Genomic DNA, 27,024 nt, shown 5'->3' with positions numbered 1-27,024 from the left:
GTTTCTGCTTTTATCGAATCCATTGGAGCCGTCATCACTTTATTGATGCTGTTCCTAGATCTCGATATTACCCTAACTCAATCTTTACAAGTCTGATTCTTGACAGGTACGCAGATCAAATCATCATGTCTCTCGACGAGTCTCAAAAGAATCCCATCAACATCTCTAACAGCATTGGCTCGACCACAAGGATTCCGATCCTATACACTCACGAATATGAGGTATGGGCTATTCATTTTGAAGACTATGTTCTTGGTTTAGAGGATAACAGATATTTGATCTAGGAGGCCATTACTTTGGGTCCTTTCGTTCACTCCGGAACCACCAGAACCATCAAGACACATAAAGAGTACAATCAGCTTATGGTAGATGTGAAAGAAGTCCCTCAAGATGAGAAGGATAAACTGATTAGCAATGTAAAAGTAATGAGGATGATTAGATTCGCTTTACAATCTGATACCTTTCGTCTGGTAAGTACGTGTACTACTGCAAAGGAAATCTAGGAAAGGCTTAAGGAGTTATATTCCACCGATGAGGATCTCGAGCATTCCATCCAAACTCGTCTACTTTCGGAGTTTGGTGACTTCAAGCAAAAGTCTGAGGAAAGTCTTATTCAAGCATTCAATCGTTATAACCATCTTCTCATTAAGATGATTAAGCATGGAATTAGCAGAGAGGTGATCGAGCAGAAGGTCACTTTCATGAATGGCCTAAGACCCGAATGGATGGCGGTGGTTTCAACTGTTAAAGCACACGAGCAGTTCAAGTCTTACTCGTTGTCAAAGCTCGTAGGGATTCTCAAGTCACATGAAAGTGTTGTGACAAAAGACTCAAAAGTTGTTTCTAGTTTGGGCTCTTTGGCACTTGTGGCTAAAGGTAAATCCATGACCGATGAAGAACCTGAGACTGATCTCTCAGAATGTGATATTACTAGTGAGGAGTATGCTCTGATGGTGTCTAACCCCATGCGGTTCGCAAGGAAGAAATTCCCTTCTACCAAGAACCGAAACTGGCAAGGGAATTATAGCTCCGAGAAGGCGAAGGAGGAGAACAAAAACACTTCTCAGAAGGAAGAAGAGAAGAAAGAAGAAAAGCTAGTTGGTAACTCTGGGTATGACTGCCATTACTTTCACGGACATAATCATTTGGCGAAGGATTGCATGTTACAAAAGCTGAATGAGAAGAAAGAGGGAGAAGATGATGAAGCTTACTTCAAGCGTAAGCTGGAGGAAATCGAGAAGAAGAAAAATAATGATAAATCTATGTCTGCTTTGATTGTGCAGGAAAATGTCGCAGAGAACGAGTTCGGTGGAGTAGAAGTTTGGTCTACTGACTCGGAAGATGAAGAAGTCTGCAAGCCTACACATGGTAGGGCATTTGTTGCGAAGGAAGAAGGCTCTAAGGTTACTGGCAGATGTTTGATGGTAACAGCTGCTGTGTCACAAATGAGAGGCTACACAACAAATGGCGGGTGTGAAGAAGCGAAGGAGAGCGAAGACAAATGCTTTACCACAAAACCAGTCGGAGAGCAGATCAATGAGTGTGGTCAGTTGATCAAGAAGGTAAATTCCATCCTTGATTCTCTTAAAATACTCGTATCTAACTATGAAAAAGAATTAAATGATTTAAAATTCACCTTCTCCAGTTTAAGTGGCAGCCTAAAACAAACTCGCCTCACGAATTCTAACCTAACTGATCAAATTAGAAGGGTGTCTTCCAAGAGTGAGGAGCGAAGGATGTGGATCGAGAAGAAGGAATTAGAGTTGATTAGGGAAAAAGATGATTTAATTTATTTGCAACGTGACAATTTAAAGTTTTTGAAACAAAGGAATATTTTTTGCTTAATTGCTAAACGTCTTTATTCCAATATTACTCAGTTGCATTTAAATTGTGAGATTGGCAATAAAATTCACAAAATGATTTTGCCTTTCCTTGAATTTAAGGAAGACGAAATAGATGTTGATTGCTATAATTGTGAATCTATTGTCTCATCAGAAGAAACTTCTGAAGCCTACAGAATTGGACTGGACAAAATTGAGTCATTTATTAAGTCCAAAGACCACAAGGACATGCTCAGAAACTTACTGGATGAAAATGATAGATTGAAAATAAAGACCGAAACTGTACAGAAATTTGATTCGTCTAGTTCTAAGTTGAGTTCAGATAAAAAGATCAATCCTGAAAATACATCTGAATTTGATGAGGACAATGACATGAGTGAAATATCTGTAGAGGATGAGGTTGACTGTTCTGAATTTATTAAAACAGAACCTGAACCAACAAAAGTCCTTATATCCGAAAACTTTGTTCAGTTCGCTCGATTGTCTAAACACAAGGTCAAAGTACTGAAAGAGAAGGTTGTGGTATACCAAAAGGTACAAACCATAGCAAATCAAGTGTACACTACCACTGGAGTTACTAAGGATCATACGGTTGGGCTAACAAACTTATTAGATGAAGACAACGCTGATGGCTGTGATGAGTATTTTTGGTCAGCCCCAATCGACAATGCAGATGAAACAAAAGGTTTATCAGAACGAACCTCGTGGAGAGTGAAAAACAGATACGTAGCTGAACCAATAAACAAACCATCGAGGTTAAATAAAGCTAGTACAAGTGGCACCAAGGACGTTCAAAGTGAATTTTCGAAAGGAACAAGCGAAACTAACAGTAAAAGCGAACCCCAGTTAGTAAAAACCGAACCTCATGCCAGGAAGGCGAAACCGGATGTGAATATTCACAAATCATCCAAGCAACTTGCAGAGCAGAAACGTCAACGAAATAGGAGATATCAGAAAAATCTCAACGAAAGGAAGCGGTTTTGGAAATCCTAGAACTCCAACTATGTACGTAAAGAAAAAGCTTCCAACAAAAAGCCGAAAGTACATCCAAAGGCGAAATTCAAACAGTGTTCTCACTGTAGTTCCTGCGCTTCACAGAAACAAAATGATAGTTTCGCTCACAAGTCATCAGTTCCAAAAAGGTTTTCTGAGAAACCCAATCCTCCTCACTCTCTACCAAATAAAACTCCTATCAAGGATGTTAAAGGGAAGGGAAAGCTCGTCTTATATTCTGAAGTTCAAACAATGAAGACGAACACTAACCCTAGGAAGGATAAGAGAGAATTTGTTAAGAATCAACATAAAGAAAAACAAACTGATTCAAACAAAACGAGTAACAAAATCAAGGTTTTCACCATTAAAAGGAAAGACGAAACAACTTTAATAAAACAAATGTATATGCTTGATCTTTCTATTTCTTTTCCTTATTCTATAAAAGCTCACCAGGACCCAAGCAACTTTGGGTTCCTAAATCTGCTTAATTTTTGCAGGTCATACGTGACGAGCAGTTTGATAATGAATGGTATATTGATAGTGGCTACTCGCGTCACATGACAGGAAGAAAGAAAGAGATGAGAGAGTTTCGTGCTCTCAAAGATGGTGGATGTGTAAAGTATGGTAACAATTCCTTTGGAACAATAAAAGGCTACGGGATGATCACAAATGGAGATTTTTCAATCCGGAAGGTGGCTTATGTGGAAGGATTGCAACACAATCTAATTAGTGTTTCACAATTAGTTGTGGGAGCTGGCCTGGAAGTATCCTTTGATGATGAAGGATCATAAATTATAGAGAAAAAGACAAAAGCAGTTCTATTGAAGTCACAGCGAAAAGGGGAAATGTACCCCTTAAACCTAAATCCCATAAGAGGGAAGCCTGATATATGTCTGCTAACGAAGGCTCACTTTGATGAAAGCTGGCTATGGCACCGAAGGCTTTCACACGTTAACTTCAAAGACATCAACACGCTAGTTCTTGGTGATCATGTGCGAGGGCTTCCTCTCTTAAAGTTTGATAAAGATCACCTGTGTGCAGCATGCGAAATGGGGAAGCAAAGCAGAAAGAGTCATCCAACTCTTGTAAACACAAAGATCATCGAGCCTCTTGAGCTTCTTCATATTGATCTATGTGGATCGTCTGCAATCGAAGGTGTCGGTGGTAGTAAGTATATACTTGTTATTGTTGACGATTTTTCCCGTTTCACTTGGGTATATTTTCTTAAACAGAAATCAGAGGCTACTCCGAAGCTGAAGAAAGCAAGTGGAAGTTCTGCTGCGAAAGCTGGTTCGTAACATCAGAAGCGACAATGGGCTGGAATTTAAAAACAAAGAGTTTGAAGAATTCTTATCTGAAAAGGGAGTAACTCACAACTTTTCTGCTCCCTACACTCCACGGCAGAGTGGCGTAGTTGAAAGACGAAACTGTTCCTTATGTGAAGCTGCCCGAACCATGTTTAGTTTCGCTTGTTTACCTCTGTATTTCTGGGCTGATGAAATCTCCACAGCTTGCTACACTCAAAATAGATCCTTCTTGAATAAGCGATTTACCCTTACTCCATATGAAATCTTAAATAATCGCAAACCTAACGTCAAGTTTTTCCATGTCTTCGGTTCCAGGTGTTTCATCTTTAATTCTAAAGAAAACCGAATCAAGTTCGATGTGAAGGCAGACAAAGGTATCTTTCTGGGTTATTCGCTGACCTCTAAGGCATATAGGGTTCTCAACAAACGATCCACGAAAATGGAAGAAACTTATTATGTCACGTTTGACGACAACTACCTGAAGAAGAATCAATCAAGCGAAAGTCAAATGGGAGACATCTTTCCAACACCATGTCCAGTCACAATTCCAATAGCTGACCTTTATGAGGAATACATGCTACTTTTTGATGAGCCATAGAAGGCTATCCACTCTGAAGCAAAAGCAGCATGTAATAAAGTCGATGAAATAAAGAAGATAATCGATGATGCCACAAAAGACATGGAAAGCGAACCTCCAATCTCAAGCGAACCTTAAAAAGAAAGCACTCCATTGCAAGGGGAGGCTTCGTCTGCGGCAAATAAATTCGATTCGCCTTTCCAGGGGGAGAAGACATCTCCAACCATGACCCATGAAAGTCCACTCGAAGGGGAGAATTCTGAACCTGATGTTGAAACCTTCTCATCATTGGAGAGGGAGAATCAAAATACAAATGTTGATTCGGATGTTCAATCAGAATTCGAAGAGGAAGTCAACACTGAACTAGATCCTGCCTATGATCCATCCTACCCTCCGCTCACAAAATGGACAAGAGATCACCCAAAAACTCAAGTTATTGGTGAATCATCTGAGGGAGTGCTTACACGCTCTCAACTGAAAGCGAAGCAAACTGCTTTATTCTCTTAAGTGGAATATTGCATGTTTAATTCATTCGTCTCCAAAGTTGAACCGAAAATAGTTTATACTGCACTCAATCACTCTGATTGGGTTCAGGCTATGCAAGACGAACTCAATGAGTTCGAACGAAACAAGGTTTGGAGATTGATTCCCATGCCACCTGATGCATCTGTGGTCGGTCTAAAATGGGTGTTTCACAACAAGATGGATAAAGAAGGCAATGTCATAAGGAGCGAAGTGAGACTTGTGGTGAAAGGATATTGTCAGGAAGAAGGGATCGACTATGAAGAAACTTTCGCTCCAGTAGCAAGGTTAGAATCAGTTCGAATCTTCTTGGCATATGCAACACACAAAAACTTTGAGGTATTTCAGATGGATGTCAAGTGCACTTTCCTGAACGGAGAACTAGAAGAAACCGTATATGTTGAGCAACCACCGGGTTTCGTGAATGAAAAGTATCCCAACCATTGCTATATTTTGGATAAAGCCGTTTATGGTCCGAAGCAAGCTCCTAGAGCCTGGTATGAAACTTTAACTCGTTTTCTAAAGATGTCCAAGTTTTAACAAGGTTCGGTTGACCCAACCTTCTTTCGCAAGAAAGAGGGTGACCATTTAATGATCGTCCAAATCTACGTCGATGGCATCATATTCGGTTCCACAAATTCTAGCCTAACAGCTGAATTCCGGAAGCTGATGGAGACTAAATTTGAGATGAGTTAAGTGGGTCCAATTAACTTTTTCCTTGGATTGAACATAAGACAGGGACCAAAAGGCATTTTTATCAATCAGGAGGCTTACACAAAGACTTTACTGGCAAAGTTCGGCATGATGGGAGACTCAAGAGTGAAGGTTCCAATGGCTTCCGGGACGAAGCTAACACCATCTCTTGAAAAACCGGCTGCTGATATGACGCTCTATCGCCAAATGATAGGATCTCTAATGTATCTTACAACTAGTAGACCATATATTATGTTTTTTGTTTGTTACAGTGCTAGGTTTCAAGCCAATCCACGCGAACCTCACATGGTGGCAGTCAAGAACATCTTCCGATACCTGAAGCGAACCTCATCTCTCGGCATATGGTATCCGGCGAAATCAGGATTCTTCATTCAAGCATTCTCTGATGCGGATCTAGGAGGATGTGTTCTAGATAGGAAAAACACCACAGGTGGTTGTCAATTTCTGGATGGCAAACTCGTCAGCTGGCAGTCCAAGAAACAAACGTGTGTATCATTGTCCACAACCAAAGCTGAATATATAGCCGCTGCATCTTGTGCTTCGCAGGTCATTTGGATTCAAAGTCAGTTAAGAGACTATGGCCTAAACATGAAGCGAATCTCACTCTATTGTGACTCTGAAAGCACAATCTGAATATGTCACAACCCAGTGCAACACTCAAAGACGAAACACATAGCACTGATGTACCACTTTATCAAGGATCATGTGGAAGATGGAAACGTTGGAATTCATTTCGTGCGCTCCGCTGATCAATTGGCTAACATATTCGCGAAAGCCTTGCCTGAAGCAACCTTCAACAGAATTCTCCAAGGCTTAGGAATGATGGAAGCCGAATCTGTACTGAAACCAATTTCGCCTCATTAAAATTTTAACAAGCGAAATATGGCGAACGATCGGTCTATTTCGGTTCCGAATTTTTCGGGCACTGAATTGTACCGAATGCTCAGTATGTTTCGCTTCATCCATCAAAAGGCGAACGTTCGGTTGACACTTTATGCATACCTTTTGTACATTTTTTTTATTTCTTTTTCAAAAAAATCTAAAATACAAAAATATTTTTCCTTTCTGTTTTTATTTCTTTTTCAGAAAAATCTAAAATACAAAAATATTTTTTCTTTTTGTTTTTATTTCTTTTTCAGAAAAATCTAAAATACAAAAATATTTTTCCTTTCTGTTCTTATTTCTTTTTCAGACATATCGAAAATGAAAAAATATATATATTTTTTTAATTAATTTGTTTAAACTAGATTGTTTTACAATTGCTGCTTGTCTTAACAATGTATCATGGGGAAGATATCAACTCTTAATCTATATACTAGCTAAGTGTCCCTAGAAGCATGCTGCTGCATGTTGTCCAAAGCCTCGACGACTCTAGAGTGAAGCCTTACTGGATTCGGTATATACAAATCGGTTCTTCCCAATCAGGCTGTTAAATTCACTTAAGTCATGAGCTACCTTACTCTTCTCACATTGAGTTAAGAGTTATCTACTTGGTCACTTGCGTATAGCAGAGGTACTTTCGGTTCTTTAACCACCTCACAATTTTTCTCCATTATTTTTGATTCCATGAAAGTAACCCTTGAGACTCTTAGCATGTACCACTGAGGTTTACGGTTACACAACATCTGTGTTAATGATCTTAGTTTCATTTCACCATGATCTAAGTGAAACCCACAATCCAATACCTTACATGAATTGACGATGAACAATTGACTGTTCTAGTTTTTCACCCATGTATTAACGAAACCACTCATGTGGTATGTACCAAGAAATCTCTTTTATTTTTTTTGAGATCTTTATGAAATTGTCTACAACTAAGACATTTCTTCCCAAAAGATCCTGTTTTATTTTTGTTTTTGAGATTTCTAAACTTTTCCCAAGTCACTACAAAATTATCAAACCTACTTGTTGTTTAAAGCTACACTGGCTACACAAGTACTTCATCCCACTTTCATTCTTATATCAAGTTCGTAGTTTGGTTGAAGCGAATGCCACCCTTAAAGCCGAAATTAAAAGATCCCTTTCAATGTTTCTTAACAAACATTTGATCGTACTTCAATGGGAAACCACACATACATTTCTAAGTCTCTCTTGAATTTGAGAGAAGAGATTCGTGCCCGGGATCCTCAGTTTCATGTCTCGAATGACATCACTTAAATCCCATAAATATAATCGAAAAGAATGCTAATACGGTGAACGCTACTATTGAGAAACTCACCACTTCGCTCCAGGCTGAGAAGGAGCATTTTGAAAGCATTCGTACAGGGCTTAAAGCTGATAATACAAAGCTCCAATCTTCAGTCAATTCTTGTCTTGACCAACTCCAAACTGAGTTAGCCATGGAAAACAAAATCATGGACGAACTGGTTCTTCGCACTACTCAACTCAAAACTCAGACTCTAAAGCTCAACCAAGCGAACAAGGTTATTGAAGCGCTCCAGTCTGAAAAGACAGTCATGAAGACATGTGTGGGTGATGTCAGTATCCTACTCACCAATCTGCTTGATGCTCATGACTCAATCCTTACCATCAATGTCCGCCGATACTTAGCAGAAAAACTCCGTCCAGCAGTTGAGATCCTGCATCGCCTTGAGGGTGTTTCCGAGGCGGGTGCTCCTCCGAAACAAGGGGGAGAAGTAACTCAAGAACATCCTACTCAACCTCCTCCTACTCAACATCTAACAACCAAAACAAATCAGACTCCTCCGAAACCGAAAGTCACCAATGAACCGAAGGGTAATGCAGCTTCGAGTTCCAAAGGAAAGAAAATCATCAACGAAAGTGAAGAAGAAGAAGAAACTGAAGAAGAGTTGTTAAAGTGAAAGCAACGTGATCGAAATCTAGATGAAAATCTCAAAATTGCATGGGAAGCCGAAGAGAGGGAAAGAAAAGAGAAAGAAATCTATGACATGTTGGAAAGAAGAAAAACTCTCTTTCCATTGTGGACATTGGAAAAGTTACTGAAAGAAGCAACCGAGTCTCCAAGCACTCATTGGATTGAGCCGATCATTTCTTTTGACTTGGAGAATTCTAAAGACTCACAGTTTGATATGCCAATCACCCGAAGGGCATTTGTTTTTCACAGCTTCGAGCCGAAAACATCAATTCCTTATCCTGACGCGAAAACTGATCAGTCTTTAATTGATTGCTATCTTGCTTTTTCTCAACCTCAGTACTTGACCTGGAGTGCATAGAAGATTACATCGGTCAACGTTCTAAAGCCAGTCGCTGCAGGAAGCTTTATCATGTGAAGTTTCGGGTGACTCAAGGTTCTGAAAACTCGGTTCATGAGATCTCTCTTGCTGATCTTCTGAACGTTAACCCCCACGATTGGATCCTGCTAACAAATTTTCTGCTAACCGAAGAACATAAGTATGACCCTATTCTTGCTCACATAAAGCGAATGCTGGTCTCATACATACATGAAGTCGCGAAGCTGGATCAGGAGATCGCCTCTGCCTTGAGGAAAAAGCCAACTGTCAAACCAATTGGTAAAGCAAGCGATGTGAACAAGATGCAAATGGGAAAAATAGACACAAAATATTTCACAGTGATGTTCACTCGTGGAGAAAACCAAAAGTGTCTGTTCGCCTTACCCGACAAACACATGTTCTCCACTACCTGTTTCGAGCACATCTTGAATATTAAAAACAGGTGCAAACAAAATGACGATGCTATTAAGAAGAACTTTAATGACATGCTTCGCTGGTATATCAGTTTTCGTCATACTCTACTGGCAAAAATACCGAAGCTGTTCAAGACAGTGAAGAAGACAAACAGGTACAACATTAGATTTCTCTCGCCTCAATTAACGCAAAGGGGGAGATTGTTGGGTATAGAAGATTGCGTCATTGGGCTTTTTGCTTTAGTCCATTTTATATACGGTTTTGGGCCTGTCCAGCCGTCATTTATTAGGGTTATAGTATCTATATATAGTGCATGCATGCACCGTGTATGATGTAGTCGTTGAGATCATTATTGTAACCCTACCACACCTCTATAGTAGCAATTCTTAATAGAGTTCTTCTGAGGTTGTGGCTTATTAATCATTCGACATCAGATTGATTCATCTTGTGTTCTTATTTGCTTTGTGTTCTTGTGTTGCTTGTTAAGAATCTTATCAATCTTAAAGAGTTTTAGTCTCATCAATGAGAAACCTTGATGTAACCCTAATGGATTTTTCCAAAATGTTAGGGTCTATTGAATTCGACATTATTGAAAAGGCAAACAAATCTCATTCCAAACCAATTGAAAATGGAAATGACTTCGAGCAAAAGATGGTTTCTCTTCTCAAAGAAAATGAGAAAGTAGTAATTGAATTGGTTAAACAAGGACTAAAAAGAAAGGAAAATTTTGGTATTGCTCCAAACCATGATTCAAATGAAGTTGATTGTAATTACTGTAAAGAGGAAGGCCACTGGAAAAGAAGCTGCCTAAGATACCTGAAGCACGAGATGGTTCAAGCAACCGAATCCGATTCTGGTAGTCATTATACTATGCTAATTGATTCATAGATTCTTGATAATGGATATGGTATTCACATATGCTCACTATTGCAGGAACAAAAGAATAGAAGCTCAAGCTTAAGGAGATCGATCTAATCATGGGAAGAAGACAAATGTCACCTATTACAATGGTTGGAGAGTTCGAAGCTGAATCTTAGTAGTAGAATTGTGATTAGTTTAGTTAGCTTCTATTATTCTTATGATATAAGTAGAAACATAATTTCATTTCATGCTCGGTATTGCAGGAACAAAAGAGTAGAAGCTCAAGCTTGACAATGACAATGGTTCTATTTTTGTATATAAGAATGTTGTTTTCATTTCCAAAGCTTATCCTTGTAATGGTGTGTACAAAACTATTATATGTGCTGAGAATGATGGCAATAATATGTATCACATTGATTCTTCTAATGGCTTAGACAAGTCGTGCTTATGGCATTGTCATCTTCGCCACATAAACAAGAATCACATCACTATACTCCAAAAGGATGGAGTGTTGGAATCATTTGACCTTAGTTCATATCATGAATACAAATCTTGTCTGTTAGGAAAGATGACCAAGTCACATTTCACAGGAACTTGGGAAATTGGTGAAGGTTTGTTGGACCTCATACACACTAATGTGTGTAGTCCCTTTAAACATGCCACAAGAGATGTTAATCGCTACTACGTGACATTTATTAATGATTATAGTAGATATGGTTATATTTACTTAATAAAACATAAATCAGAAATGTTTGAAAAGTTTAAAAATTTTAAGCACGAAATAGAGAATCAATTGGGCAAGAAGATAAAGATGCTTTGCTCCGATAGGTGTGGAGAATATCTTAGTATCGAGTTCATCGATTACCTCAAGGAATGTGGAATAGTTTCTCAATTATCCATTCCTAGGACACCATAATTAAATGGTGTAGCTGATAGGATAAATCGAACTTGTTAGACATGATTTCTCCCATGATGAGTCGAGCTTTGCTTCCTATATCTTTCTGGGGGTATGCTTTAGAAACAACCAACCATATCCTAAATCTTGTTCCAACCAAGAAAGTTTTCAAAACACCTCATGAGATGTAGAGTGGGAAATGTCCTTCACTCGCACATATTAAGGTCTGGGGCTGTTGTAGGGTCGAAATATCTTGTAATCAGTCGAAGTCTGTTTAATTGTTCTCTTCGTATGTTTTGTTCTCTTCGTATGTTTTGTTATGTATTTGCTAAGGTGTCTCATGTACGAAGCTTAACGTCTAAGCCTTAGTATTTTTTGTACTTCCTGTTTCGTATAAATAGGAGCTGAGTATTGAGTAGATAGTAAGAGTTTGAGAGTGATTGTAAAAGTTCACCCTTTTTAATATCGTTTTTGTACTCGTGTTCATCGGAAGTAATAGAGCTGAAACTAGATTATATTTACTTCTCGTGTTCAAATTACATTTGATTTACTCTGATTTGTTTCATACTCGATTATCACTTCTACAATTGGTATCAGAGCAGGAATCATCACTATGATCTGATTTTCAGTTGAATCTCTAGTTTTTGAGTCGCAAGTTTGTCTCAAAAGTTTCTGCACTGTTTGATTCAGAAAATCATCTCTGATCTACAGTTTTGATTTGATTATGCATTTGATTTGCATAATCGAGTAATCGATTTTGAATTTTTGATCGATTTGTTCATTCAAATTCAAATTTCTTCAAGTTTTTCTGAAAAATATCATCCATACATTCATGGAGAATTTAACATGAACACGATGACTTCATTCTCTCATCTGTTAGGATCTTCTACGAAGATTCCTATGTTGATTCCAGAGTACTATGATCAGTGGGCTGATCGAATGGAGGATTATTTGAATGGTTTGGACAAGGAACTCTGGAGCTGCATTACTGAAAATGTTCAACCTCCACCAAATGTTCAACAAATTGGACCATCTGGAACAGCATCTGCAGTCGGCGATCAATCCACCAGGCTGAAGAACAACGAAAAGCGTTGTTTGAGAGAATTGCGAGGTGCCTTGCCACCTGTTGTTTACAATTACATCCGTGGTTGTAAAACTGCAAAAGATATCTGGAATACTCTTAAGGAAAAGTATCAGGGAAGCGAGAAAACGAAGATAAACTCTGTTAAGCAATGTCTTGTGGAGTTGAAAGAATTCACACAAAAGGAGAGTGAAACGATTGAAGTTTACTATGATCATTTTAATGAACTAATCTATCGATGCAATCGTTATGGAATCACAAGGTCTGCTATGGAGTTCAATCCCACCTTCGTGATGGGACTTCGTAAGGAATGGAGGAGTGTAAGCATGATGGTGCAGAATCAACAAAGTTTCAATACATCATCTCTAAATGATCTGTATAATCAGCTGAAAACTCACGAAAGTGAAGTAAACGAGATGGCAGAAGAGTCGAAGCTCAGTCTGGGAGGTCCATTAGCTCTTGTTTCAAAAGTATCTGAAAAAGAAGTTGTTGAAAAAGGTGATTCTGATGGTGAAGAGGGGTTTTTAATGAATTCGGATGATGAGGCAATATCTTGTTACTCGAACAACAAAGTTAAAAAGTTTTTCAAGAAACCATTTAATCCGAAGATGAAGCAGAATGAGGGAAAAGGAAGTTTCGTGAACAAGTCTGCAGGAGAAGAGAAGAAGAAGTTTGAAAAGAATGATGAGAAGGTTACTGAGGTCAAGAACGAGAAGAAACTGAGAGGAGATTCGGGTGTTGACTGTCATTACTGTAACAGAGCAAATCATTTGGAAAATGATTGCATGCTTCGTAAGAAAGAGGAGAAAAAGAATAGGGTCAAGGATGAAGCGTATTATGTGGAGAGATTGGAAGAGGTGCGTACGAAGGCGGAAAATATGTCATTGGTGGCTAGAGGTGAATAGGAGGAAGATGGCACGTATCAGATCTGGTCATCTGGATCCGATGATGAAGAGATGTGTAATCCTACGCATGGTGTTATGTTCGCAAAGCTGGAGGAAGATTCTGACGAAGAGGTGACTGGTCATTGCTTCATGACCAAAAGTGCTGATAAATCTCCAATGACAACCAAGGTACGTGCTATTCTTCAGTCTTTTAACATTCCTTTACAAGCTTATGATTCTGAAATAATTGCATATGATGATACTGTTGCTTACTTTGATTCAATTGTGGTGTCCGCTAGTAACGAAGCTAAGAAACTAAACATCCAATTGCAAGAGACACAAATATTCTTAGATTCGAAACGCAGCAGGGTAGAGTATCTGGAATTACAGATCACAAATATCATGTGTGATAGGGACTCGTTAACCAGTGATGTTAAAATGTTGTTAGCACAAAGAAACATTTACTATAAGTATGCAAAACATTTATATGCTAAATTGACTGCTTTGCATCATTCGTCCGACATTAACAAATAACAACATAGGAAGTTATTACCTTTTCTCGCTTTCGAAAGAGAGAAAATTGATAGCGTGTCTTATGATTGTGAGAAAACCATAGCAGAATTTGATAAAGTGCCTGATAATCGATTTGCTTGTGGTATTGTTAAGATAGATGAATACTTGAATGCTGATGAACTTGTTGAGATTGTGAATGACACCTTAACAAAAAATGAACAAATGAAAATTTTGAAAAGAACTGAGAATTCGAAACTTGACTCTCAATCTAATTTCGCTGATGTCGATGATAATTCTGATAGTTTTAGCGAAATCAGTGAAATTAAGGAAGAGGAAAGTGTCGATTGTTCACAGTTGTCTGTCATTAATATCACATCTAAGTCTAAAGGAAAAGAAAAATGTAATGATTCGTTGTAAGGTTGCCACTGACAAACCCTAAACTTCGAAAGGTTTTGATTTTGAAAATGTGAGTGTCAAAGATAGTCAAACGGAAAGTAGTGATGATGAGGATGAAGAACAAGTTTCGAACAAATCTAAGCATGAAAAGCATGTTTCAAACAAAACAACCATTCCACAAATTGTTGTTGATCAAGTGTTTGGAGACACTGAAAAATTCGACAAAGTTTTGTCTGAAAAAGGAGCTCATTATTTGGAAACAAATCAAGTGGTGTATCCAAATTTCAAATGTACAGATGATGTTGTATTTCCAAATCAAGTGTTTATCACTACTGGAAATGTTGAAAACATCAAACCAGAGTTCACCAAAATGGTCGAAGATGACAACAAGAAAACATCAGACGAAGGATTCTTCTCAAATCAAAGCACTGTCGAAAATAATCTAACAAAGAATTCGTATGTTTTTCAAAGAAAAAACCACAACGAAAATGGATTGAAAAACAAGCAAATGCAAAAGAATGTTTGAAACAAGAAACTAAAGAAACAAATGAGAATGTGAAACTTAATTCAAACGAATTTAAGGATCGTGTTGAAAATTTTTCGAAGGAAAACGGAATTTCGAAAAGACAGGCAAAAAATAATTTTTTTTGGCAAGTTGTGTCAAATGAAACGGAATCAAAAATACCTATCAAGAAAGTGTTTGAAAATGAGTTGTCCAAACGTGTACAAACTAAGTTTTCAAAACATTCGGATAAAAAGGAAAATCCCGCTCAAATAATTTCGTCTGATTCTCAAAATGATTATGTGAAGTTTTCAAAAACAAAAACTTTTTCAACAAATTATAAACAACAGAATTTTCATTCAAAAAGCCAACCAAAGTTTTCAAAGCCAACAAACAATCCAAATCTATTTTCTTCAAATCCAGCAAGTCGAAATTTCGATAATTCTCGTCGATTTGAAAATGTTCAAAAATTTGAGAACGTTAGAAAATTTGAAAATGTTCGAAATTTTGAAAACGTTAGAAAATTTGAGAATGTTCGAAAATTTGACAATGTTCGAAAATTTGAAAATGGTCGAAAAGTTGAAAATGTTCGAAAGTTTGCAAACCATCAAACAGTTGTGTATGATAAATCCTCAAAAACTGCAAAGTTTATACCTCAAGAACCAAATTTTCCAAATCCTTCTGGGAAGAAAAATTCGAAAGTGTCATACACAAAGGGTTCGTCAAATGAGAATAATATCGATCATTGGCTTGAAGGACAAGGGAAGATGTTTTAATCTCGTAAGTTTTCCCAACAACAAACTCACGAAGCATATGAGATATATTTGAATGATTCTTCCAACGGAAGTTCCTCTTACAAAGACTCAAATATTCCTGTGAAAATATGGAAAACAGTTTCGAAAGCTAAACCTGTTGCAAACCATCCTGAGGACAAAAAGGCGAATGTCAGTGACAAATCTAAACCTTCGAAAACTTATGTTTATGCTCCTTTACCTGATGATGTCGACTTAATTGACACTTTCAAATCAAAAGTTTGTAATTGGGTTTTAGGTTCTTCTTTTCACTCGGTTTTCAAAGCTAATAACCAATGACCCAAACAGCCTTGGGTACCTAAATTCTTTCATTAATTGCAGGTTTTATGTGACGAGAAATATGATGATAAATGGTACATTGATAGTGGTTGCTCTCGTCACATGACTGGAAAGAAGGAGAATTTACGTGATTATTGAAGTTTGGAGAATGCAGGAGTAGTCAAGTTCGGAAACAATCACAAGTGTCAGGTGAAAGGATATGGTAAAGTCACAAATGGGAAGTTCATTGTTCAGAGAGTTGCATATGTCGAAGGTCTTCAACATAACTTGATAAGTGTTTCACAACTTGTTGTGGGCACTGGCAATCATGTGGTGTTTAACGAAGCAGGCAACATCATTTCGAATGTTGAAACTAACGAAGTTTTGCTCAAATCCAAACGACATGGTGATATGTTTACTCTTGATATCAAACCAATCATCGGAAAACCCTCAGTGTGTTTACTTTCGAAAGCTACATCTGATATCAGCTGGCTATGGCATCGACGTTTATCACATTTAAATTTTTGAAATTTGAATAAGTTGGTGATTGATGATCTTGTTCGAGGTTTACCTGTACTAAAATTTGAAAATGATACTTTGTGTGCAGCTTGTGAACAAGGAAAACAACATCGCAAAGGACATCCAATTGTCATAGATTCGAAAATTGTTGAACCGCTGGAACTTCTTCATATTGACCTTTATGGACCATCAACTGTTGATACTCTCAACAAGAAACGGTACATTTTGGTTATAGTTGATGATTTTTCATGATTCACTTGGGTGTATTTTCTCAGGTTAAAATCTGAAGTCGCTTAAACAATGATCAAATTTATCAAGAAAATTGAGTTGAGTCTAAAAAAGAACGTTCGAAAAATCAAAAGTGATAATGGTTCTGAGTTTAAGAACAATGTGTTGGATTCGTACTTAACGGAAAAAGGAATTTCGCATAACTTTTCTTCGCCCTATACACCTCAACAAAATGGTGTAGTTGAAAGGAGGAATAGGTCACTTTGCGAAGCAGCAAGAACTATGTTGACATATGCGAATCTTCCTCAATATCTATGGGCAGAAGCAGTTTCGACAGCATGTTTCACTCAGAATCGATCTTTCATTCATCGTCATTTTAATATAACTCCGTATGAAATCATCAATAACCGAAAACCTAATGTCAAATTCTTTCATGTTTTTGGTTGCAGGTGTTTTATAATGAATCTCAAAGATAATCTTTCGAAATTTCAAGCTAAGGCTGATGAAGGAATATTTTTGGGATATTCGAAAAATTCGGTTGTATACATAGTGTTAAATAAACGAACTCGTAAAGTAGAAGAAACGTTTAACCTAACTTTTGATGATTATTTCGTGAAACAAGTTGAAAAACAATTTGAACAAAAACCAATTCTTAATGAATCAACTGATGAAACTGAAGAATCTCATTCATCTGACTTTGATTATGATTTAATTTTTGGTGTTCCAGACAGGGCTGTTGATGCTGAAGTACATGCTGCTGATAATCGAAATCCTGAATCTTTGAAACATTCTGATGATTCGACAGTCACATCAGAGACATCTGCTGATGGCAAAAGTATGCTAGATGCTCAAGTGGAGGGGAGCACTTGAATATACCTTCAACTGTTGAGGGGGAGCATTATTTCAAGGGAGAGAAGAGCAGTATGAATGATGGTTTCGAGGGGGAGCATCAAAATGATAATTATGTTCAGGGGGAGCATAATGAAACGGAAACCATAAATCTTGATGAAAATGATGAATTTCTTGAACTAAATGATAATTTTTCTGTGGCAGGATCCGAAAATGGAGAGATGTACGAAGATTCACCTTTAGACTTTGATCCAGCATATCCACCATTGGAAAAGTGGACAAGCAATCATCCGAAAGAGCAAGTCACTGGAAATCTACAAGATGGAGTTTTGACAAGAGCTCAAATTCGTGCAAAGAATTAGGTACTGAATGCTCGACAAGAATTTTGCATGTTTAATGTTTTCATCTCGAAAATTGAACCAAAGACTGTTAAGGTTGCAATGGAACACTTTGATTGGGTTGTTGCAATGTAATCTGAACTGGCTGAATTCGAGAGAAACAAGGTTTGGAGGTTAATTCCTAAACCTGAAAATGTTTCGATTGTCGGATTAAAATGGATTTTTAAAAATAAAACCGACGAGGATGGAAATATCGTTAGAAATAAAGCAAGATTAGTTGTTAAAGGATATTCGCAAAAAGAAGGTATAGATTATGAAGAAACTTTTGCCCCTGTCGCAAGACTCGAGGCTGTTCGAATATTCTTGGCTTATGCAGCTCACAAACACTTTGATGTCTATCAAATGGATGTGAAGTGTGCGTTTTTGAATGGAGAGCTGGAAGAAACTGTGTATGTGGAACAACCTCTAGGTTTCGTGAATAAAGAATATCCTAATCATGTGTATATTTTAGATAAAGCAGTATATGGGTTAAAACAAGCACCAAGAGCATGGTATGCAACTCTTACCAGTTTCTTAAAACAATCGAAATTTAAACAAGGATCAGTTGACCCCATATTATTTCGAAAGAAAGTTGGGAATCATCTAATGCTTGTTCAAATTTATGTCGATGATATTATTTTTGGCTCAGCTGACCCTGCTTTGTCTAGTGAATTTGAAAATTTGATGAAAAGCCAATTCGAAATGAGCATGATGGGTAAAATCAATAATTTTCTATGTTTAAACATTCATCAAAGCAGAGAAGGAATTTTCATCAATCAGGAAAAATATATAAAGAATTTGCTCGAAAAGTTTGGATTGACAAACAGCACGAAGTTAAGAGTACCAATGGCGGTTGGAACGAGGCTAAATCCTTCGTTAGAAACACATGCGGTTGATCTTACATTATACAAGAGCATGATAGGTTCATTGCTTTATCTTACTGCAAGCAGACCTGATATCATGTTTTCTGTATGTAATTGTGCTAGGTATCAAGCAAATCCAAGAGAACCACACATGACTGTAGTGAAAAACATTTTTCGTTATCTCAAGGGAACAACTTCGTTAGGATTATGGTATCCTGCGAAATCAGGATTTTTTATTCAGGCGTTCTCAGATGCAGATCTGGGAGGATGTACACTGGATCGAAAGAGTACAAGTGGTGGATGCCAATTCTTGGATGGAAAGTTAGTCAGTTGGCAGTCGAAAAAGCAAACATGTGTTTTGATTTCTACTGCTGAAGCTGAATATGTTGCAGCTGCTGCTTGCACTTCAGAAATCATTTGTATCCAGAGTCAATTGCGTGATTATGCCATTAATATGAAAAAGATTCCACTGTATTGTGATTCACAAAGTGCTATACGCATTTGTCATAATCCAGTACAACATTCGAAAACCAAACATATTGCACTTCATTATCATTTTATTAAAGATCATGTGGAAGATGGCAACATTGAAGTTCATTTTGTAAAAACAACTGATCAGCTTGCTGATATTTTTACAAAAGCATTGGACGAAAAATCATTTGTTCGAATTTTGACAGGTTTGGGAATGATCGAGGCAAATTGTGTTCCAGGACTAAATTCGAAAGAATAATAATGAAGTGTTATGCAAAAGTGTCGATTCAGAGGCAATACCGTTTCATTCAGAGGGTGACAGTATTAACCATTCAGAGGTTACTATTCACGTTCAGCGCTTCGACACGCTTCGAATTCGACATCTAAAGCAATTTGTTTTGGAGTACAAATTTTCGTTAGTTTATCAAATTTTCGTTAGCCTGTCAAATTTTCGTTAGTTTATCACATTTTCGTTAGTTTCTCAAAATTTTTCGTTAGTCGGTCACATGTTTTTCGTGAGTTAGTATCTTAGTTTTATTTTCGAAAAAAAAATTAAAAACTCCAAAAAGATTTTATTTTTATTTTGTCATTTTATTTTCGAAAAATCAAAAATTCCAAAAAGATTTTTTTTGTTGTTTGTTTTCTTTTTCGAAAATCTTAATGATGCTTGCGGTTCTATGGGAAGGTAAAATTCACGAAAGGTTTACAAGGGTCATGCTTGCGGTTTACAAGAGTCAATGGAGGCTTGGGTCGAAAGGTAAAATTCACGAAAGGTTTACAAGGGTCATGGGAAGGTAAAATTCACGAAAGGTTTACAAGAGTCAATGGAGGCTTTGGTCGAAATTCACGAAAGGTTTACAAGGGTCATGCTTGCGGTTCTATGGGAAGGTAAAATTTCGACAACTTTGTACTAGTTAGACTGTCCCTAGAAGCATGCTGCAACTTGTCGACCCAAGCCTCCATTGACTCAATGTGTGATTTCGAAAGCCTTAATGAAATTTTCATTACGAAAATTTCTTCCCAATCAGGCTTGCATTCACATTAGTCTCCTGAGCTACCTTACTCTTCTCAAATGAGTTAAGAGTAGTCTGTTTGGTTCAATCATAACAGAGGTACAATTGATTTCGTGAACCAATCTTTTTCATCTAAAAAATCTAACACATTTCACACACAATGACATATGCCCGAGAGGTCATCGATCAAACCAATCATGACTTAGGCATATCAAACTTCTGTGTTAATGATCTAACATCATGAGACCGTGATGAAAGTGAAACCCAAATATACGAACTCATTTAAGGAATTGACGAGGAATTATGTTCCAGTTTTAATGAAACAATTGTTTCAGTACCAATCTTCGATGCTTCAAATCATATTCAATTCTTTTGAGTGGTATTGATCAAATTGTCGAAACCCACGACATTTGTTTCCCAACAGGATCCAGCTGAATCTAATTTTTCTTTGAATATGATTTTCATTGGAGTATCAACTATTTCACTTGTCACATTCAAAATAATTCAAAGCATACGTGTCACTGACTACTGAAGGGCCAATATATTTGGTTTGGGCTAGGCAACAATGTATAGATGAGTTAGGGCATTTGTCAATGTATTTTGGAGTCTTTTGTGTATGTTTGATGTATTCGGTCTAGGAAGCTTTCGGTTAAGGTGTAACCGAAAACCAGTTTTCGGTCTGCTAACCAAAAACTGTTTTCGGTCCTTGTCAGTATATATAGGTGTCAGGCTGTCAGAGTTGAAGCGGTGGTACTTTGCTAGTTTTCGGTCCCTGAGTTGTATCAGACGGTTTCAAGTGTTTAATCGTATGCAGGCTCAGTTTCATTCATCTTCTACTCCATTTCTTCGTTGTTTTCTTATGCTTGATTGATCATTGGTGAAGATCCTTCCATCAAGGACCCTACAACTACACTGGTCAAACAGGTAATTTCGGTTACAATTACTCACCTTATGTTTAGGTTGATATGTAACGAAATTTTAAGCCACCCACGAAGCCTAGAAAAAGAAGCCCTTCGATACTTCTCTACAAGTATTCGATTGAAATTCACAGGAACATACACAAGCAGTTGATTATCTCTTTTGATAATTAATGAAGCAACCTTTTCCTGGGTTTTTATTACTTTTGTGTCGAAATTTTATTTTTCAACATCACAGACTCCAAAAATTTTCGTTAGATTGCTTCTTATCTTATTTCTTTGGCACACTGCACACACGAAATCCTTGAGGTTCTGAGTATTACCAACTCAGGCTGATGATTTCGAAAGTCTGGAAAATGACTTCGTCTCTAAACCCAAAGACGAAAGAGCCTTACATCCATGCCGAAGGTTCATGACGGTTACACTTCTATTGAGATAAACGAACAGGCTGTTTGACAAGACGTTTTGTATTCAGTCCGGGTTCCAAGGAGATGTGATGGGTACTTTTTTACGCGTGTTGGGTCAAAAATTTGGTTTATACTTTGCTTTTCTAGGAAAATATATTTTTATGTAGTTTTTGTGTATTTGTGTATAGTCGTACTCCTGTGTACGGCCGTACACGGGTGTACAGCTGGTGATCCTATATATAGGGTGAGGGGTGCATGAGAGTGTAAGGCTAAGGAACTTAAGTGTGTGAAACCCAAGGTGTTCTAGAGAGAGAAACTAGAGAGAACAGCTAGTGTTTGTGAACTATGTGTATGGAGCATCATTCTATTCATTGAATACATCATAGATTCACTTATTCTTCTTCTCATTCTCTTCTATTTTGATCTGGCATCATCCATTTGATTGAGATTCCACACCATCAAACGGATCTGATTGATACACAAGCAGATTGGGGACTTACAATTGGTATCAGAGCCAAATCAGTGTCAATTTGGATCCTCGTGAGTGTACGGCCAGAGAAACTTCTCAATTTTTGAAGATAATTTTGAAATTGCTTATAGAGTATCTGTTTCTGAACAACATTTAAGGCTTTGGATTGAAGGTTGAAGGTGTACGGTTGAAAGTTGAAGGTGTACGGTGTACGGTTGAAAGTTGAAGGTGTACGGTTGAAGGTTGAAAGTGTGCGGTTGAGTGTACGGTTAAGAGTGTACGGTTGTGTGTACGGTTAAGGGTGTACGGTTGTGAGTGTGCGGTTGAGTGTACGGTTGTGAGTGTCCAGTTGTAAGTGTGCAGTTGAGTGTATGGTTGGGAGTGTACAGCTGTTGTGTACGGTTGGGTGTGTACGGATGGAGTATACGGTTGGGAGTGTACAGTCGTAAACTCCTTAGCTGCTTGAACCTCTTAATTTTAAGCATCTTTCTTGTTAAGTTTTCGATCTGTTCATTTCTGAAAAGCCAAAAACAAAAAAAATGGATTCTCAAAGCCCAGCAATTCATCATGAATTGGATTCAATCATGGGAACAACCACTCACATTCCACGCTTGTTATCTGCAGAAGGGTTCCCGGAATGGAAATACCGGATCGAGAAATACATCAAGATGAAAGATTTTAAGGTTTGGCGAAGCATTCTCAAAGGACCAGTCAAAATCACTACTACTCTTGCGAATGGACAAATAATTGACAAAGTATATGCTAATTACACTGATGAGGATTTTGAAAAGGTTGAAGAACAGGAAAGGGCTCTAGCTACTTTGACTCTGGCTTTATCTCCCCATATATCTCAAGGATTCATAGAGTATGATTCAGCCAAGGCATTGTGGGAAGCTTTAATTGACGTCTATGAGGGTAATAAAGACATGAAACAGAGTCGCCAAGACATGTTAAGACAGAAATTCAATATGTTTAATTATGTTCTTGGAGAAACTCTAGAAGCCCAATTACAGCGTTTTACCACACTCACCACTGAAATGAGTTCAGCCGGGATTTATGTGAATAAGTATGAGATAAACAAAAAGCTGCTGAATTCACTTCCGAAGGCATGGGATATGAACGTGGCTGTCATCAAGAAGTCGAAAGATCTCAATCGTCTCAGTCTTGCTGAAACTATGGCAATCATCAAAGCCTGTGATCTTGGTGATAAGCAAAGAGAGATCAATCATGTGAATTCCTACTCGACTGCAAATCTTGGGATTTCTTCAAATAATGCCTTTTCATCGTTTACATCCTCTCCAAGTCAAGTTTTTGCTGTTCAACAACCTCAGAATCAAACCTTTGTTGCTCCATCAGCTGCACCATTTGTTGATTCATCATCTATGTCTCATCCACAAAGTTAGTCTTTTGTTGTTCCACAAGTTGTTTCCTCTTCCAAAGCACCAGTTATGGTTCCTGCTCCCAATCCCAAAGAAAGCGATGAAAATTTAGCTCTTGCCACTGGACTTGTCAATTGCTACAATGCTTTTGTAGCTGGAGAGCTTCCACCTTAACTCTCATTTGCTGATCTAGATCAAATTCATCCAGAAGATGTGGAAGAAATGGATATTACTTGGCAGATAGCAATGGTAGTGTTCAGGGCAAAGCAATTTGCGAAGAAGACAGGAAAGAACAACTGGGGGATGAATGCAGAACAGAAGGTTGGGTTTAACAAGGGCAAGCTTGGATGTTACAATTGCCACGAGCCAGGTCACTTTGATTATGAGTGTCCGAAGCCAGACAGAAGGGTGAGCAATGATAGAACAATGGTTCCAGTGGGAAATAGTTGTGGAAGTGCTGCTATCAACAGTGAGACTGCTAATCTGGCAGTGGTTGCTCAGTCCTTTGACTGGGAGGACCAGATTCAGGCACTGAATATTTCAGGACCTGAGAGTGCTCACTTTGCTCAAATCGATGATGCTCCAGAAGAGAAAGTTGAGATTGATATTGAAGAAGAGATGATGGAGTTACAGTTTGCCTTTATGGTATCTTCTACTGCTAAACCTGAGAAGAAAGAGGTAAGTCGGTCTTCCTGTTCTCAAACATGCATTGATAATGTCAAGAAACTACTTGAGCATATAGAATTATTGCGTAGAGAGAACGAGGACCTTAAATATGAAGGGTATCAACTTAGGAAAGGACAGAAACCCCTGAAGGCTGAATTAGAAGCAAAAACCAAAGACTTTAGGAAGCTTCAGGAAGAGTATAGCAATAAATGTGAAAATTATAGATATGTGACTGAACAACTTGCTGAGTTAACTGCAGAGCTTGACACATGGAAAAACAAATTTGAAAATGCAGATTTTAATTTTAGAAAATTTGATGTGTCGAGTGAAGTAGTTGCAACAATGATGGAAAATAATTTGAGATTTAAAAATAATCAGTCAAAGGGTTTAGGGTATGATAAGTGCCTCCTCCTTTTAATCATACCTATTCTAATAACCCTTTGACAAAAGAGGAAAATGACAGAGAGCCACATCTTAAATAGGGATTTGTGTCAGGAGGTAGTATTAATGTTGAAAATACTAATGTTTCTACTTCCCATGCAGATCAATCTTTAAGTCAATCAAAGCAAGCAGCTGAAGAGAGTGTGTCTGATAATAAAATTGTGTCAAAGTCCGATGACTTAAATTTTTTCGATATATTTGATGATATCTTTGATAATTCTGTCGTGGTTGTGCCAGAAAGTGTTGAGCTGAACGATTCTAATGCTTCTACTTCTTGTGCAGGTAAAGTAGTAGAGGATGAGAACAAGGAGAAAACTATTGAACAAATCAATGTCTCCTTGAACTCTGAATCTGTTGCTTTGAACTCAGTTGCTTCTGATCAACCTGCTGTTGAGAAATACAGGCCACCAAAACAAGCGAAACAGAGTGTTTGCTGTAATTGTGCTTGTCGGAACAATAAGAGACAAGGCATGGATACGCCACCAGGGGCAGGAAGAAACAATTTCCCAGTGAAGAAAAAGACATGTTTTCACTGTGGAACACCTGGCCACTTTGCCAGAAATTGTCCAAATCGTGCATACGTTCCCTACTACACACAAGGCTGGCAGAACGCGCCAAGAGGGAGATTTTCCAAAAGAAACCCCTCAAGGTCACGATCAGACAATGGCGACTGGAATGCCATGAAGGGCAATAATTCAACTCCTAAGGCCAAGAAATCAACTCCCAACAACAAGAAGGGAATGTCGGCCAAGAAGTCCAATCCAAGAGATGCTCCAGCGAAATCAAGACCGGTTAGGTCAAAGTCATCTCGACGATCGGCTTCCAATTCAAAATCAAGTACCGAGGCACCCATCGGATCGAAAAAGAAATGGGTTAAACCCAACTACAAATGGGTACCAAAGGTTCAATCTCCCAAATCGCCCAATGACTATAATATTTCTTCATCTTCTATTTGTGATGAATAGGATATGTCATGGGAGAAAGTACCGTGCAAGAATGACAAAAGTCAACCCAATATCATAATGGACTGGGTTCCAAAGACCAACTGATCCCGCTTTGTGTCGGAGCAGCAATGGAGGCATATCATCAGACTTTGGTTTGTTGATAGTGGTTGTTCCAGGCACATGATAGGAGGCTCTCTCAACTGTACAACACTCAGAACATTGTTTGAGAGTAGGTGTCCTTTGCGGGAAAGAAATATCTAGAAATAAGAATTTACAATGATAGAAAGAAATATCTAATTGGACTTAGCCAAAGTACATAGTTGGATAAGATGTTGAAACGTTTTGGTATGGAGAATTCAAAGAAAGGGGATTTTCCGATTCATCATACTGTTAATTTAAGTAAGACTCAATGTCTATATAATGATAAAGAAATAAATGACATGAGTTGAGTCCCATATGCTTTGGCTATAGGATCGATCATGTATGCTATGACTTTTAGTCGTCCTGATGTGTGTTATGCTTTGATCATGGTAAATCGCTTTCAAGATAATCCAAGCGGAGCCCATTAGACCACAGTTAAGAACATTTTGAAGTATTTGCAAAGAAACAAAGAAATGTTCTTAGTTATCAGTGGAAAAGATGAATTAAGAGTTAATAGTTATAGTGATGCCAACTTTCAAAGATATAGAGACAATTATTTTTCATAATCTGGCTTCGTATTCCTTTTGAATGGTAATGCGGTAACTTGGAATAGTTCCAAGTAGAAAATGGTGGCTGATTCTACCTGTGAGTCAGAGTACATCACAACAAGCAATGCGGCGAAGGAAGCGACATAAATGGAGAATTTTGTGGGTGATCTCAGAGTTGCTTTGACTAAAGAACCAAAGGACTATGGAAGATCTAGGAACATTTTGAGAAAGTACCATTATGTCCAACATAGAGTTGAACATGGCGACCTCTTGGTGAATCGAGTTTCATAAGAGGATAATCCAACTAATCCTTCTACCAAGGTATTGAGCATGTCAAAGCAAATCTAGCATGCTAGGAGCATTAGACTGAGATATGATATTAGTTTTAGTAGTTAGATGATAGTTTTGAAACAATATAATAAGATAAATTGTAATTTCTTTTGGTGATTAAATAATATAGATTTATTTATGAGTATGTGTGCTACCTTCTTCAATTATTTGTTCTTGTTTTTTGTTTGCATGTTTACCTACAGAGTATTGATTAATTTCTAAGTATGATAGGCAGTCATGCTTTTAAGGAGTAGGCGATGATTTAAGACTGTCATGGATAGTGGTAGATTATACATAGGGATTGGACATGGCATAGATATTGCTGAAATTACCGATAAGTGCTTAAGTGGGGATTTTATGTATTCGCTAAACCCACGCTTAGAGATTATTTCATGGATTTAATAACAAATGATTCTAGGACGATAATATACTCTATTCTTCAAACGTATATGCATAACTTATAGTTTGCAAGTCTATTGTACATTGGTATTACGTAAATGTATGTGTAATTGATGTTATATAACGTAGTTCCAGGTATGGCACGATGAGTAAAAGTTGTAATTATGTAGTCAAATTTTATTCATTCCGTTTGCATTAAAGGAAAAGGAATATCTTTGGGCCCCTCGGTGATTTGATGTTGATATTATAGTGTTGGGCCCAACCTAGACTAATGATGTCTT

The sequence above is a fragment of the Lactuca virosa genome, chromosome 7 (genome assembly GCF_052849685.1).
Source record: "Lactuca virosa cultivar CGN04683 chromosome 7, Lactuca_virosa_CGN04683_v6, whole genome shotgun sequence".
Taxonomy (NCBI): domain Eukaryota; kingdom Viridiplantae; phylum Streptophyta; class Magnoliopsida; order Asterales; family Asteraceae; genus Lactuca; species Lactuca virosa.
The sequence above is the reverse complement of the archived record's forward strand: the minus strand, read 5'-3'. Positions refer to the sequence as shown.